Genomic DNA, 15,510 nt, shown 5'->3' with positions numbered 1-15,510 from the left:
AGGTGGAGCCCACCTGTCATCTCCTTCCTCACGACAGGGAGGAGGAGGTGCTCACCGGTGGCAGAGGAGGGCATGGCAAGGTCTAGGAGTTGCGGGGATGGACTCAGGGGCGAGTCGCTAGTCGGGGGGAGGTGTAGTTGGATGGGGAGGAGCAGTTGTTCGCCAGTGACGAGGAACATGACAGAGGAAGGTTCAGGCAAGCTTACCACTTATACTTTTCCTTATGCGATGTCACTACTTACTATAAGATTAGCATATGATCTTTCTCACTATTTTCTTTGTTTTGATTGCAGCAACAAAGTAGAGAAGCAAAACTCAAACTAAAGTTTATTATATAACTCCCACTCGATTACATAGATATATAGATAAATCACGAAACTAGCACTCAGAGGAAAAAAGTTTGAACTAAACTTTTATTTTACTATAATTCAGAATAACTAAGGACCAAACTAGGATGGCTAAACAAAAAGAAGGGTGATGGTGATACGATACCGGGGTGCCTCCCCTAAGCTTGGCACAAGCCAAGGGGAGTGCCCATACCCGTGAACTCAAGTCTCCTTCTTTGGTGATGAGGATGGTGTTAGTGGTAGTGTAGATGTTGAGGTAGCATCACAGTGTAGCCTCAAGAGGTTCTCCAGATGTTGAACAATGCTCCGGATATTGGTGACTTGATCCTTTAACAAAATATTTCCACAAGTGAGATATTTGTTCTGAACACGAACCATTTCGAAGGCTCTGAAGGTTTCAATTTTAAGAGGGGTGAGAAGCTCGTAGTAGGGTTGAACGTAATCTTCTTCCTCCTCTTCTTTTGGTGGCATGGCCTGCCCTTTTTCCGGAGATTCAACCCTCTAGGCTTCCTTGCCCTTGTTCTCCTTGGTAGCTCCCACTGGTTCCTCTTCCTTGAGTTCCATCTTCATCAGCCAAGCATCTCCTTTTATGTGGTTGGAGGAGGGAGAAGACATGATGCCCAGCTTGATAGATCGGACAGAAAAACAGCACAAAACAAGAACACATGATTTCTGTGTGGTACTGGGGTCAAAACATCGAGAAATATATATAGAGAATTTTTTACAAGGGAATATGTGATCCACAAGAAAACAGAGTCGAGAAAGTACCCGAGTGGCCACTAGACATGAGGCTGTGCGAGGGAGGCCTGGCATGCCCTGGTGTCTAGTAGACACCTGGGTTGCCTTCCCTTGTGTTTCTTAGTTTCCTAAATTTTCTAAAATTCCAAAAGTGACAAAAAATAATTTTGTGGATTTTACTGAGAAAGTTTACTTACCGTATCACATACCTCTTCCTTTTAAGGGTTCTGGAGTGTTCTGGAAGGTCTCCCTAATGTGCTCCTCCGATGTCATGGTTTGGATAATATTTGTTTCAACATTAATTGGTGTACCTCAGATGTAGTGCTTTATTATTTGTACATTGATCACCTTCGGGTTAGTGCGTGTCACATCCTTGGTTTTCTTTTGCTTTGTGCCCAGATAGAGTGTGCATCATGTTTAAATTTTCAAATGTGAAATGGGGAATAAGGAAGCCCTAGAACCTCATCTAATTAAACCAATTCAAAAAGGTGTGATTTTCAATGAACCCAAAATGGCCTTAAAAATGTTAATCCTTTCCGATAAATATTGGCAACAATATTTCAGGGATGAATTATATTTTACAACCACCTTTTGGCATTTAAATTAATCCAACAAAGCTACTGAAAATAACAAACAATGCGTTATAAATATGGGATGATTATATTTATGCCCCTAGTAGTGTCCCACTCGGCTGTGTTACCCCTAATTTCCAAAAGTCACCGATTCTGTCCAAGTCACTTCGCTCTTCTTATGTTTTTGCCCTTTGACCGTTTGACCGTCAGTTTGAAAACATCATAACGAATTCATACTAAATCATAAAAATGCAAATAAGATACCAAAATTTTCAGAAAAACATCACCTATATGTCAGTGTCATTTGTATTCATGACAAAGGTGTTGGAAAGTGTCCATCCAAGTTTTAGCTCTTACGATACCATCATGAATAGTAAAATATAAAAAAAATTAAAAATATTCTAAAAAATATTTGGTGGCAAAGAAAGACAAATGTTTAAAGTGCGCGCCAAGTTTCATCAATGAACGACATTCGTGAAAGTCATGGCAAAAAATCTATTTTGGAGTGCTGATTCTTTCTTTTGCCACGACTTCCACGAATGTCGTTCCCTTATGAAACTTGGCAAGCACTTAAAACATTTGTCATTCTTTGCCACCAATTTTTTTTTCGATTTTTTCGAATTTTTTTATATTTTACTATTCATGGTGGTATTATAAGAGCTAAAACTCGAATGGGCACTTTACAACACCTTTGTCATGAATGCAAACTACACTAACATATAGATGATGTTTTTTCGAACATTTAGGTATCTTATTTGCATTTTTCTGATTTAGTATGAACTAGTTATGAAGTTTTTAAACTGATGGTCAAACGGTCAAAGGTCAAAAGTGTAAGAGGAGTGGAGTGACATGGACAAAACCGGTGACTTTTGGAAATTAGGGGTCAAAGAGCTGAGTGGGACACAACTAGGGACATAAATCTAATTACCCTATAAATATTTATTTGCTGCAAAAATTTCTGAAACTTTTACGGGAGTTTGGAAACATTCAAACTACGTTTTAGAAAATGTTTCAGCTATTTTTGGGCCAACTATTCTGGCCAAATAAAATAAAAAATGTTAAAAATAATAGAATAGAAGAAAATTAGGAAAAAGAGTGAAAACCTTACCTACCGCTCCCTATAGCCGGCCCAACTCACACGGGCACGGGCGTCTTCTTCCTCCTGCCGACTGGCAGAGGAGGAGCTGGCCGCCACCTGTCCTGCCCTTGGCACAACCTAGCTGCATGCACATCGTGCTAGCGAGTATGATAAGCATCCCCAATGATGTGGCGACCCATTCCTCACCCCATAAGCCCCTCCTCTCTCTCCTCTCCCCCTGCTACCATGGTTGCCGTCACCGAGAGCTCGCCGCCATAGCCACGTCACCCTAGTGCCTCCCTCTCGCCTCTGAGCAGCTCAGGAGCTCCATCTAGACGGCCTCGTCCTCCCCAGCAAGCCACACGATGCCAGGAGCTCTCCATCGCCAGGACGCCGTCATCTTCCTCCTTGAGCCGCCGGAGATCACCATCGCCGTTCTTCGCTTATAGATCGTCCCCGAGCCCAGTTTGGACGACTACAGACTCGCCGTGAGCTGCTGGATCCATTCCCCTCCTCTCCTATGTCGATTACTAGCCGCAGTCACTTATTGCAGAGAAGGTCAAAGACTTCCACCGTGCGGGCTCATCACGTGTGAGGTTCCGGTGATCCTGAAGTCCAACCGAGGACACCAATGTCGTAGGTGCCTAGATGCAGCTCGCACGCTTGGTGTGGCATCGACCCCGAGCTCTCCCGAGCTCTAGAAGCCACAAATCTCGACGCCGACGATGATTTTGGCGCCCCTGCTGCCAGCTGACCGCATAGCTAGATGAAGTCGAGTGCGGGCATCATTCTGGTGGTCTTCGTGTGTCCAGAAGCTGCCTAGAGCGTGATTCCGGCAACGCGCCGCCGCCACTTTGGTTGCCGCCGGTGACCCTTCGGCGGGTGATGATCTGGTCATTAGTTAGGGGTTACTATTAGTGATTAGTATGGCTAAAAACCACTGACAGCGGGCCCTGGCTGGGGTCAAAGCCAGGGTCAACGTGGGTTTGACCCTATGTGAATGACAGCAGGGTCCCACCTACCATAGACTGTGGCCAGCCTTGGGTCACTGACCATTGGACCCCACTGGTCTGGTTTGACCTGCAACGGCTAGATTAACCAGCTGATGCAATGCTAATGCAATAATTCCTTTTCTGGTTTAGATAAAATTCCAAAAATAGTTAAAAACTTCTAAAATTTATAGAAAATAATCTGTAACTCATATTGAAATAATTTGTATATGAAAATTTATCATAAAAATCCAAGGAATCCATTGGTGCTATTATCATGCATGATAGAACAAGTTATACATGAGCATCCAAGGAATACCTTATTTGAAGTGGTATTTTAATCTTTGGTTCAAACCAGCTTCAACCAATTTATTAATAGATACATTAGCTCATCCAACATATTGTTTTCATGCCTTGATCATGCATCATATTGTTGCACATGTTGTGTATTGATTGTTATCCATTTGTTTCCGGTAGGCTCCGCTCCATAGGATACTAAGGAGTATGCAACTGAAGGAGTGTATCCCTCCATTGATCCACAAGGCAAGCACCCCTTTTAAGAATTCCGACAAAATCCCATGTTCTTGCTCCTGCTCTCATTTATTGCATTAGGACACATAATTTCAAATGCTTTTGCTTCAGTAGTTGAACACATTCCTCTGCATGACTTGTCATTGTCACAGTAAATAGCTAAACCATGCAGCCTAGCATACTTGGTAGATGCTTGAGCCATGATGTGCTTTACCCTGCAATGCTTGCTATGCTTAGAGTTGTGTCAGGTCTATTTCATCTGGATGATGAAGTGGAGTGAATGAATGTGTTCTGGTGTTCAGAGTTAAGTACTAAACCTGATTTGGTAAAGGTACCAATGAGAGGTTATGTAGGAGTACATGGCGGGTTGTCTCATTGGAACCGCTCTTAGGAACTAAGTTCCATGTATCTGATCCAAGACTAGCTGCTACCATACATTGGGCCCAAAACCAATAGACCCTCTCGACATATTAATCGCCTAGTACTAAGTCCAGGAGTCGCAAGTAGTTTCTGGTGTTTGTAGTAATGCTGGGGGCCATGCATAGTGCTGACCTTAGAGGTGGGATGTGACACGGTAGGCAGTGGCACGGTGTACCAAGTGGCACCCTGATGGTGGGCTTGGGAATCCTGCGCACATTGTTTGAGGCCATAGTGTAAACTTCTGTCGGACTTCCATACGGGTTCAGTCTCAAAAAGGCGATAAACCTGGACTAGGTGTTAGTATGGTTAACGGTCGTGGCCGACTCCCTCAATGGGCTTCCGCTTGAAGGTTGCCGAGGTGCGTGAAGTGCACATGACGATAAGTGGCGAGAGCGTGTGTGAAGAAGTACACCCCTGCAAGGTTATGATCTATTCGAATAGCCACGTCCTCAGATATGGACTACTTGGAAACATATGTTGTTCATAGATAACTTTAATGGCTACTACTCATAAAAGTATCAAGACAAGTGTCAGTACCATGGATGGCATTCTCGTAGGGAGACAAGAAAGGATCCATGGTGGTGTATTGTTATGGAGATAGTGGACTCTTGTACGACTTCTCAAAACTTGTTCAAAAATAATTGTAGTTGTAGTACAGGTTAGCCAAGAGTCAAAGGTGGCTTGCTGCATGAAACCCCACAACCCCCTTGTTGATACATGATCGTGAGTAGATATATTTGATTTAAAGTGTTGTTGAGTACTTTCGTACTCATGTTTGCTTAATAACTGTTGTATAAGATACCCACAAACTGTTTGGCGGGTTCTACCTAGATGTTGACGATGACGAGTAGCTGCTGTCCCAACTACTACGTGGCCCCTTCGGAAGGGAACTATAGATAGTTAGGCTTTATGCCTTTTACCTTTCATCTGTCTGTACGCAGAAAGCTTTATGCCTTCAGAAGGGAACTACAAAGAAATGCCCCTTTGTGATTCCACTGAGCCCTAGTAGCTTGCTACTCCTCCGGACACATTGGTTGACCAACATGTATCCTTCTTTGCTATTGTGGCTCTCCCTTCAGGGAAATGTTTCGCGGTGTATTGGAGTCCTTGTAGCTTTCTACGACACATCTACACACGCTGATGACCAACACCTACCTTACTGGGTTATGTATGCGTGCCTGTGTACGGATGTGCCACTTGGGTTTATAACTAGTTATGTCAACCCGGGTTCTTTGACATTGGAATGCTAGCGACACATTTGCATACGTGAGTCAAAAGACGCAAACGGTCCCGGCCAAGGTAAGGTGGCAGCCATGGGGTTAACCGTGCGTGAGACCGCAAAATGATGTGATGTGTTACAAGATGGATTCCTATGTCTTAGGATAGGGGTCCATACAACTATCAGAGCCTGGCTGACTATAGGATTACCAAGCCAAACTGGTCGAAGTCGAGTCTAGAACTGCTTTAGTTATATAAGAAAATTGATCGTGGAAGGGAACCTAAGAATGTTTTGCTTCTCTTCTCAAGTCAATCTATTCTGAGTCACCCTCATGTTTTCTACGGGGATTAAGAACTAGGCTTCTTATCTATCTCAGGATCACGTGTTATTACTCTGTAGACTTGTAGGGAAAATGGTTTGAGAGTCAACTTCAGTTCTCAAGTTTCCTTGTGAGTAAATTGTTGACCATGGAACCTTGAACTTGAAAGTTGAATGGTTATGCTATCCAATCTTTGCAGGATGTGTCAATATTGTTTTTGAGCATTTTCAGCCATTATGCTGCTTGATTTTTTCTAGAGCTATAATGCCTTTGCATTATCCTCTATTTCAAGTGCCTCCTCGTCCTTCGCATCAGGTGGCTCATTTGACTAGGTGCATTGATGTATCGGGTCACATGGCCATGTTGGTCAGAGTGATGTGTCTAGTCGGTTACCGCTGGTACCCAGAGTATACAGTGGAGGAGGAGTACCGGGTCTTTAACAAGAGCCAGTATATGTGTACTGTTAGGGTATATCCAGATTACCCTGGAGCTAAGTAGCCAATCTATTGGTCTTATGTATTAATAGTTACCATTAACGTGGAAGTCCAGGATGACGCCTATTCAATGTTGACCATCATGAGAGCTAATCATGCACTGCTGTAGAATACAGAGTTTTGCTATATTCTAGCCTCACAGCCAGGAGAAGAAGGTTATTTCAGCGGAGTATACTATGATTCTTCTTTGGACGATCCGATGTTGCAGGTTACCAACCAGATGTTAGAGAATAGAGACCGAGATGCCCGTGCTCTTCGCATGGATCTTTATGCTACCCGTGCCCGTCTGTGGACAAGTTTGACACAGCTGGCACGTGTCATTCAGACAGGCTATGGAGACATGGACATGTTGAACCTAGTACAGACTCATTTGCTAGCTCACGTAGATTGGCATGCTATTGGAGGTGTCACCCCTCTTCGTGGACCTCTGTTGCCGCCAGCGAGGGGACCGAGGCCACATCCGTGTCCGTATGATTCCCAGGGGTCTCAGTCTAGGGTGTTTCCTGACCCTCAGGTTCAGCTCCCAAGTCACGGGGGAAATCTATATGAGATGTTCTACGCGGATGCTTGAGTTCATGAGCGGTGCATCCGTATTGTAGCAGTTGTATTTTCCACAGTCCTACGTGTCTTGTGGAATAAGACTGCGGTGTGACTTGAGTTCTGGAGGCTTAGATAAATAATGTATAGGAAGCTTGAAAATCCAGTGATGAGTAGTATCATCTTTTCAGTAGTTTTCTCTTCAGCTTGAGTTTGTACTGAACTACGTTATGGTGTGTATGAACCATGTTGTATATATGGCAGTTTGCTTGTTTCCATGATGTTCCAATGTTCATTTCCGCATTCCATATTGTTTAGTTCATTCCTTAACTCTTTTGCTAGAGTTGATGTCGTTCTTGTCTAAGGTGTGAGTTTTTTTGTCAGGACTGTGTTCACCAGGCTCAACTGTGCTCCTGCCCAAGAGTAGGGAAAAAGCAGTCAAGCATCTTAGGAAAACCTGCTTCACCCGCCATCCTTGGCGGAGGTTATGCTGGACGCAGAAAGGAACAAGAGAGAAACCAATCGACTGTTGGAGCGTATTGAGCAGAATGCGGCTCGCCAACAACGAAATGACTCACTGACCCTCAATGATTTCATGAAGCTCAATCCATCTAAGTTCGATCATTCCGTCGACCCCCTCGACGTTGATGATTGGCTTACGAGTATGACACGCAAGATACATGCTGCCAACGTTGCTGAGGTTGATAAGGTGACGTTTGCTGCCTACTTTCTGGAAGGCCCCGCCAACTTGTGGTGGCAAAATTATGAAGCTATTTGCCCTGCAGGACGAGCAGCCACTTGGGAAGCTGAGTGCTCCACATTCTAGAAGGGCTAATGGATCACAAAAGAGAGGAGTTTTGCGCCTTTACACAAGGGAAGCTGAGTGTGGATGCATATAGTCGAGAGTTTGGAAATCTCGCTTGATATGCGACTATGTCGACTGACGCCAAAAAGCAAGCAAGATACACTGCGATTCATCGTGATCTGCGCCTTCATAAATGTATGAGCTTCCAAGCTCTGGTAAACAAGGCTATCAGTGCCGAAACTGGACATACTGTTTATGAGGCAACAAAGAAGCACTCCCGTGATTCTGACTCCTCATCCGGCTCAACATTTCAGAAGCGCTGGGTGTTGGTCCCGAATAGTTCTCTACATCCAAGATACACCGCGAGTCCATCCTATGTGGCGCCTCATGCTAATCAGGCCAACCCTCCATCCAAAAGTTACGGTGGTCCAGCTGCCAATGCTGCCCCACGCACCAATCAAGTGGTCTCCTATAAGTTTGAAGAACCAAGTCACTATTCATGCGAGTGTCCTCTGAATAGTGTTGCAAATCAACCTGGAAAGTCTGTTGGCCGTGGCAAGCCAAGCAAAGCATTCTATGTGAAGCCAAACCCTGCGCGTGGACGTGTGAACTATTCGAGAAGAAGCTTCATAGGACCTCGACGTCATTTTGGGTACGCTCCTTTTCAATCGTCATCCAGCATCTGTTCGTTTTGATACTGGGTCATCTCATTCTTTCATTTCCTAAAGTTATGCACAGTTGCATAACATGTAATTTTGTGATATGCCCATTCCATTAGTGGTTCAGACTCCTGGTAGTAAATGGCAGACTTCTAGAGTAAGCCATGACAATGAAATTCTTGTGGACAGGCTAGTCTTCCTAGCATCCTTGATAGCTCTTAAGTCTGCAGAGGACAATATTATCTTGGGTATGGACTGGATGTTAACTCATTCAAGATTGATACTCATACTAGGAATGTTCGGGTTACACATCCATCGGATGAGATAGTTAATGCCAAATGCCAACTCTATTTTCTCAATGCTAGCCCTCTTCCAGAGCTAGAAGATATTCTGGTAGTCCATGACTTCTCGGATGTTTTTTCTAGAGGAACTACCAGGCATTCCACCTGATAGAGATCTAGAGTTTGTGATAGATCTTATTCGAGGGACTTTTCCAATAGCCAGAAGACCCTATAAGCTGGCACCCTTAGAGCTAACCGAAATTAAGAAACAACTAGATGTGGTCTTGAATAAAGGTTTCATTCGTCCTAGCTCTTCTCCTTGGGCTTGTCATGTCCTCGTCGTCAAGAAGAAGGATTGAACGGATCGGATGGTTGTAGATTATCGACCAGTTAATCTGGTTACTATAAAGAACAAGTATCCACTCCCTAGGATCAAAGATCCGTATGATCTGCTCTGTGGATCCTCAGTCTTCTCCAAATTGGATGTGAGGTTGGGATACCATCAAATCAAAATCAAGAACGGGGACATTCTAGAAACGGCCTTTGTCACTCATTATGGCCAATACGAGTACACCGTCATGTCCTTCGGTTTAACCAATGCTCCACCCAGTGTCACACCCTATTTTCACTTGGTTTCAAATATAGTTTTTTCGAATTGAACTTCATTAAAAACTTTTTAAACAAATGCCACAAGTGCCATGATTGTCATTGTTCATGTGTATTATTGAGTGTGTGGATCTAAAAACAATATTCTTATAACATAATACTTCCAAAAATATCCCTTTTCTTACTTTGATTAATTCAAAACCTTGCTTTGGGGTTTGTACTACAAGTCCCTGATTCCAAGGGGGTACCTTCACACAAAGATTGTATTCTGATTTTAGCTTTATTGTAACTCTCCAAAATCATAAAATGATTATTTTATAAAATATATTTCTATTTTATTTGCATGTCCTTTTCAGAGGTCAGAAATGATATTTGTGATAGGAAAATTATTTTTCTGCCTTACAAAAATCTGAGAAAATTTGGGGATACTCACAGGACATATATTTTCCATACACAAGATTTTTAACCCCTATTTATGTTCAAAATATATGAGCAAACCTTTGAAAACCTATTCTGTCTGTTTTGACCTTTTGAAATATTTCCAAAGGAAATATTCTCAATAAATTTCTAGAAAATTACAGCATGCTTCCCAAGGTATATTTGGTGGTCATGCCAAGTTTCACCTCATTCCAACGTGGTTTGGTTCACTAAATAGTCCTAAAACACTTCTTGTCCAGAATCAAGTTGAAGCAACTCAACATAGCAAAGTTTGTCCAAATGGCCCGAAATTTTGCAGGAGTGCTCAATACCCCAAATGAGGAGGCCGTGCAAAGAATTCGATTTCTGGGGATTTATTTGCTCACATTCTCCTTTAATAAGGCAGAACTGTCCATTTGGTGGTGTTTTCAAGTTTACATTGTCAAACTCGTCCAATGGAGCTCAAATTTGGTAGAGCATCCTATTTTGCCTAAAACCCCATCCTGTTAATTTTTAGCAGCATTGGTAAAGGCTAGCTACCCCCAAACCCAGATCAAACACCTTTAGCCAGATTGGTAAAATAACACCTAGCACTCTGTGCACCCACACCCTTCTCTCCAAACTCCCAGCACGGGTTGCCAACACCACTCCACAACTGATGACGAGTGCCCCCTCTTTAGTTTGATGTGAGTAAGCCAAAATCACCAATTTAATTTCTAGTTCAAAGCTGACAGCATCTCTTTAGACCTCTCCCTTTGACCAGCGTTGTTGTTCTCTGTTCCTAGTAACCAAGGGGCATATAAGCCACACCTCAAACAAGGCAAATAGGGCCAAAGCACACTAGAGCGTGCCAGCATGTCGTAGCATGCAAAACCTACACTCTGGGAATGCTACAGGGGCATAAAAGAACCGGTACAAGAAGTGTCAAGCATGGTACGATCTTCATGAGAAAGTCGAGCATAAAAGTTTTGAGTGATGACTTCTCTCGAGAGCTCATGATTGGGGCATGAATATAGCATTTATTTAAGCCTCCCTCAAGCTTGAGCTATGCTTTCCCTCTCACGAGGCCAAAAGTTATAAATAAAGTTCCGATCACGATGTACTAAATGCATAGGATAAAACTTTTGATGAAATTCCAATTTCAACCGATTGTAGTCCCATGATCCAGTATCATCACATAGCCTATACCATGTCAACGCCTTATCCTTCAAAGATAAAGGAAAGACTTTCTTCTTTACCTCATGCTCGGGCAAACTTGCAAGCTTAAATAAACCACAAACTTCATCTACATAGATTAGATGCAAGTCTGGATGTGAAGATCCATCTCCTGTGAAAGGATTAGCCAACAGTTTCTCAAGCATACCCGAAGGAATTTCATAAAAGATATTTTCAGTAGGTACCTCAGGTTGAGGAACAACTCCTCGTGCTTCCATTCGTGGTGAAGATACCCCGAACAAACTCCTCAAAGGAACAGTTTCCATAGTGGCAAGTGACAATAAATTTCAGCACAGTCTATAAATGTTTCCTTACCAATTTCCACTTACCAAAGGCGCTTCACTCCCCGGAAACGGCGCCAGAAAAGAGTCTTGATGACCCACAAGTATAGGGATCAATCTTAGTCCTTTCGATAAGTAAGAGTGTCGAACCCAACGAGGAGCACAAGGCTCTGATAAACGGATTTCAGCAAGGTAATAACTACAAGCACTGAAAGTAGCGGTAACAAGTGATTGTGTAGCGAGGTGAAACATAGCAAGCAAAAAGTAACAAGTAACAAGTAGTAGCAATGGTGCAGCAAGTGGCCCGATCCCTTTTGTAGCAAGGGACAAGCCTGAACAAAGTCTTATAGGAGGATCAACGCTCCCGAGGACACACGGGAATTTCTGTCATGCTAGTTTCATCAAGTTCATATGATTCGCGTTCGTTACTTTGATAGTTTGATATGTGGGTGGACTGGCGCTCGGGTACTGCCCTTACTTGGACAAGCATCCCATTTAGGATTAACCTCTCTCGCAAGCATCCGCAACTACAAAAGAAGAATTAAGACAATGTCTAACCATAGCATTAAACTAGTGGATCCAAAACAGCCCCTTACGAAGCAACGCATAGACTCGGGTTTAAGCTTCTGTCACTCCAGCAACCCATCATCTACTTACTACTCCCCAATGCCTTCCTATAGGCCCAAATATGGTGAAGTGTTATGTAGTCGACGTTCACATAACACCACTAGAGGAAAAGACAAATACCGACATATCAAAATATCAAACATACCGAACGAATATCAAATTCACATGACTATTATCAGCATGACTTATCCCATGCCCTCAGGAACAAAAGTAACTACTCACAAAGCATAATAATAATCATGATCAGAGGTGTAATGAATAGCATCAAGGATCTAAACATAAACTCTTCCACCAAGTAATCCAACTAGCATCAACTACAAAGAGTAATCGACACTACTAGCAAGCTTACAAGTACCAATCGGAGTCGTGAGACGGAGATTGATTACAAGAGATGAACTAGGGATTGGAGAGGAGATGGTGCTGATGAAGATGTTGATGAAGATGCCTCCCCTCCGATGAGAGGAGTATTGGTGATGACGATGGCGACGATTTCCCCCTCCAAGAGGGAAGTTTCCCTCGCAGGATCGTCCTACCGGAGCTCTAGATTGGATCTGCTCAAGTTCCGCCTCGTGGCGGCGGCGAACCCACTAAAAAGCTCCCGGTTGATTTTTTCTGGACCAAAACCCTTCATATAGCAAAAGAGGGGGGCTAGTGGGCCGTCAGGCAGCCCACAAGCTTCCCCTCCGCCACCAGGGGGGTGGCAGTGGCAGGGCTTGTGGAGCCCTGGCGGCCCCCCTCCGGTACTTGTTTCACCCAGTATTTTTTATATAATCCCAAAAAATCACGTAACTTTTCAGGGCATTTGGAGATGTGAAGGATAGGGGACTAAGATTTGCTCCTTTTCCAGTCCAGAATTCCAGCTGCCTGAATTCTCCCTCTTCAAATAAACTTTGCAAAATAAGAGAGAAAAGGCATAAATATGGTACCACAAAGTAATATAAAAGCCCATAAAGCAATAAATATCAAAATGAAAGCATGATGCAAAATGGACGTATCAACTCCCCCAAGCTTAGACCTCGCTTGTCCTCAAGCGAAAACCAAGTTCCATAAACATGTCCCCATGTTGAGGGACGAAGGTGTTGATAAAACATAATACGGACATGAGGGCATCATGATCACACATAGAACAACAATACAACATAAAGATTCTTATGGGAAAGTAACAATTCCTTCACAAAGCAAAGCATGAAGCAAAAACCTTACCGAGAAGTAACCAACAATAGTCCATAGTCATTGAAGCAATTGCAATTTATCACAACATCAGAAAGAGTCAAATAAGAGCTTGTAAGGCAAATCAACATACTCAATCATCTCTTTTGTTTTCCACAATTGTTACAACTCACGTGGTACTCATGGTGTCAAAGTTTCAGCTGGACACGGCGGAAGATAGGGGCTTATAGTTTTGCCTCCCAATGATTTACCTCAATGGTAAAGTCAACAATAATAAAGCATGAGTACTCAACTCCAAGTTGATATATGAATATAGATCTTTCCCAAGCATGTGACGGTAGCCAAGACAAAGGCAAAATAGGGAATTGGTGAAGATCACCATGACCCTTACAAGGGTAAAAAGTAAAGGTACAAGATAGGCCCTTCGCAGAGGGAAGTAGAGGTTGTCATTCGCTTTTGAGGTTTGAATGTGTGTCCTCTTAGTGCGGAGGAACGTCACTTTATATTGCCTCCTATGATAAACAACTTTATTATGCAGTCTGTCGCTTTTATGTCTTCCTTATAACATGTTCATACAAAGCTTATTTTACACACACTAATAGATGTTACATATTATAGAACAATTTTTATTGCTTGCACCGATGACAACTTACTTGAAGGATCTTATTCAATCCATAGGTAGGTATGGTGGACTCTCATGGCAAAACTAGGTTGAAGGTTTATGGATGCATAAGTAGTATCTCTACTTGGTGCTGGAGTTTTGGCTAATATGAGGTGGAAGCAATCGTCACATGCTAAGGGATCTCTAATCATATAACATTGTTTGGAACCAAGCAAACACAATTCATTATGTTGTCTTCCTTGTCCAACTTCTACTTCTAAGCATGTAATAGTTTGGTGAGTGCTCACAATTGTAAAAAGTGTCTAAGATGATATATTTAGATGTCATCTTTCCTCTCTTTCCTTATTACTTATTATTAAATGCAACAATGACTGAGGTCTGTGTTGATTTATTCTCAACAAGTTTCAATCATCATACATGTCATAAGTGAAGTTATCACTTTCCATAAGATCATCTCATGATCTTTCATGCTATCGTTCTTTTCATACTATTGATCATGGCATAAATCAAAGCCCTTGACTAAGATACTCTTTATTATATAGCTCGTAAAGTCGAATACATCGGGGTAGAGCAAAAGCAGAAGACTCAAACTAAACACTAAAGACTTATTCCTCTAAGAGAAGAAATAAAAACTGAAAAGGAAAGAACTAAAACAAAGGTAAAAGCAAAAGATATAAAGGTGATACGGTACCAGGGCAACTCCCCCAAGCTTGGCAGAAGCCAAGGGGATTGCCCATACCAATGCTTAGTTGTCTTCCTTTGGTGGTGATGGTGGTGGAGGTGTTGAAGTAGTCTGATCCTCCGCCTTCCAAGGCATAGGTGCTCCATCATGGCAGGATGAACGAGTTGCCGGAATCCTCAAATCTGCAGCCAACCTTATTGATTTAAATCTGTACTCATACTCACAGTTTTGGTTCTGGAGGTCATAGATCTGGCCCGGAAGTTGATCAACCCTGTCATAGAGCCTGGAGAGGTATTTCCCAATGTCAATGGCATCCATCTTGTGATTGCTAGTGAACTCCGTGATCATCATGTGGTTGGCGTTGAGTCCACGCTCCACCATCCCTTGGCACTTGAAGATTTATTGCTCCATTGCTTTGAGCCTCGTCTCCACGCTTCCGGTCTTCTTAGGCCCCTCAACATCACGGACGTGCAACATCCCCTCACTCATCTTGATAGATTGAGGGTGTTTCAACACTTCCGTGAGGTAGGGATTGATGACCTTCTCGAAGACCTTCTCCTTAGGAGCGTTTGGGGAAGTCATGATGATCTAGATCTGTCACAAAAACAGGCTCGAAACGAAAACAGAGGAAAACCCTGCGATACGGACATCAAAACCTTCGGGCAAGTATATATTGATTTTTTCTAGACCAGAAGGAGTGCTCCGCAAGAAAACGGAGTCCGGGAGGCACACAAGGTGCCCACAAGCCCTCCCTCCGCCACCAGGGGGGTAGGGGGCAGTGTCCAAGCTTGTGGCCGCCTCGTGCGCTCTCCGGACTGCTTTTTATTTTTCTAATTTTCCAAAAATTCCAAAACGGAGGAAATTTCCTATTGGAAAAGCATCGGAGTCCAATTTCTTACTG

The sequence above is a fragment of the Hordeum vulgare genome, chromosome 2H (genome assembly GCF_904849725.1).
Source record: "Hordeum vulgare subsp. vulgare chromosome 2H, MorexV3_pseudomolecules_assembly, whole genome shotgun sequence".
NCBI lineage: Eukaryota > Viridiplantae > Streptophyta > Magnoliopsida > Poales > Poaceae > Hordeum > Hordeum vulgare.
The sequence above is the reverse complement of the archived record's forward strand: the minus strand, read 5'-3'. Positions refer to the sequence as shown.